Source organism: Equus quagga, chromosome 1 (genome assembly GCF_021613505.1).
Source record: "Equus quagga isolate Etosha38 chromosome 1, UCLA_HA_Equagga_1.0, whole genome shotgun sequence".
NCBI classification, from domain to species: domain Eukaryota; kingdom Metazoa; phylum Chordata; class Mammalia; order Perissodactyla; family Equidae; genus Equus; species Equus quagga.
The window spans coordinates 180,490,873-180,493,471 of NC_060267.1; positions in this window are offsets into that span (position 1 = coordinate 180,490,873).

The following is a 2,599-nucleotide window of genomic DNA, read 5'->3' on the forward strand; positions in this document are numbered from 1 at the left end:
AGAATTGCGCTCAGTTTGGAATAAGCCAATTAATCCTTCTCTGTGCCTTTCTCCACCAGAAAGTCCATCTTCAGTTATCCCTAGATGGAGCTTCCACAGCACCTGAACAGTCCCTCTCTTGCTCACTTAAGTCCTGTGTTATTTCTTTCTGCTTTTATTTATTCCCAGTAGCACCTTAACAAATATCTTTAAGTGAAAGCTTTTAACTACCTTTCTTTGCTCAAAGTAAAGTTCGAACCCAGCTCAAAGTATGATTTTGAGTATTTTGAAAGGTGATATACAGTGATCACAGGAAAGAAATGAGAACCTTCAGTTTCTCCAGAATCAGATTTTCCATGTGGCTTCATCATTCACATGCTAGTATAATAAAAATAAAACGCAATCCAAAATGCATCTTCTGTTTCTGATGAAGTATACTGTCTACATTCCTCTATTAGCATTAATAATCAAGCATTAATGCTTCTCATAAAGTCTGTTATTAAGAAAGATGACCTTCAATTTTCAAAAACATATTTTGCCTACATATAAATTCTTTTAATAGGAGTGGATATTGTTTATATCTTCGCAATAGCAAAAGGATGTCCTATCAGGAAATAAAGTGGTTCATATAGAGATGAATCTCAGTGCTTTAAACAACCAGTCCTGTTCTCATCGACATAATGTACATTAAATTCAAAACAGTTTAATTTAACCTGCCGTAATCAGAGGAAACCTCCTGCCAAAACATCTCTTGGCAGCTAGAGGCACAGCTAGGACAATCAGGTTAGCTGTGAGTTCTGCCCACATAACAGATAGAAAAGAGGCCTGGGAATGTAGGACAAGTTGAAGAGAGAAAGCCAGGTTGACCAAGGGCAATCAGAGTAACTTAGTACGTTTATACTGTCTATAATCCCATTGTTTAAGATAGTGTTACAAAATACCTTTTCCCCAGCCTTGATTCTTCAGTGACTTCATCCTGTGACAACAGTGGTGTCTACACTCTAGAAATCCAGAACACATATGCCTGACCAGAACTTGAGGGACAAGTAGAGAGTTCCTTGACTTCCTATAAACTTAACTTCTCAGAACACTCTGCATAAAATTTTTGAGGATCCTGAAAGATCAACAAAAAATCTGGGACATTCCTCATGGATCCTTTAGGGGCCCAGAAAACAAAGAGTGCCATCAAATCTACAAGGCGATGGTGTTTCTGATAGTTATGAGGTAGGTAAAATTTTCCCATGCAAAATTATCCAGGGGTAACGAATATAAACTAACAAAATTGCTTTACAGATACAGAAGGGGAAGGTGAAAGTCAAGAAAATAAAAGAAAAACTATGGTTCTAAGATTACATTGCCACTTAGAAAAAATATAATATCTATCCATAATATTTAGCATTCAAAACCGGCTCAGAACACGGGAATGTAAATTTGTTCCATTAAACACGCCATATGGGAATTATACCCTCATTCAGACTGACTTACTCAACTGAGAGAGGACTGAAAGAAATTCTAAGCCTTAAAATTTACATAAGTATTTCTAATTTCATTGGGTCTCTAGGTGGAGGAGGTGAGAGAACGAATCTCTATCGTTGAATATCGTCCTGCGTTCATTCACTATACAGTTTATAAAAGACACAGAAATTTTCCACACCACTTTATTTGAGCTATTATGCAGTTTAATATTTCTTTTCTCAACCAGAAAAATCATTTGAGTGGCTAAAAATCAAAAATCCTGACAAGACCATTCCTTATCTTAATCAAATTTCTTTTCCCTGGCATCCCAGGGTATTTTACTTCTTTGACTTCATATGAATTATAAAGAAAAGTGCCTACAGTAAGTTTTTTTTTTTTTTTTTAAAGATTGGTACCTGGGCTAACAACTGTTGCCAATGTTCCTCTTTTTTTTTAAGGGTTGGCACCTGGGCTAACAACTGTTGCCAATCTTTTTTTTTTTTTTCTGCTTTTTCTCCCCAAACCTCCCCTGTACACAGTTGCATATCTTAGTTGCCAGTCCTTCTGTTGTGGGATGTGGGACGCCGCCTCAACGTGGCCTGACGAGCGGTGCCATGTCTGCGCCCAGGATCCAAACCCTGGGCCGCCGCAGCAGAGCGCGTGAACTTAACCACTCGGCCACGGAGCCGGCCCTCTACAGTAAAATTTAAAAAACTAAAACTTCCCTTTATTTCTGAGAAAGTTTGAGTACTCAGGACTGGGATTCCTCCCTTGTCGTTTCTCATTTATCGGTGAAAGGACTTTGTACCCAGGTGACAAGTGTGCTATCTCTTACAATATTCTTGATAGTGTCTCATCAAAAAAATCTGCTAAAGCATCATTCCTTTCTTAGTTTTCTTAGTACCAAATTCACTCAAGGGACATTGTTTCGTATTTTGAAAATTTATTATTTTACGGCAACGGTTTAGTGGCTGAGACACAGAGCTTCATTATATGAGGAAATGAAACATCTTATTGATTATTTTTACAAATGCAAATAAATTAGTTTCCAGTGGGCAATATGATTCCAAACTGATTGTTAAATGTCGCATCAGAGGTACCCTCCCCTCACACTAAATTCTGGATACATTCTATAACTACATATGTGCCCACTGGCTAAGTAAAC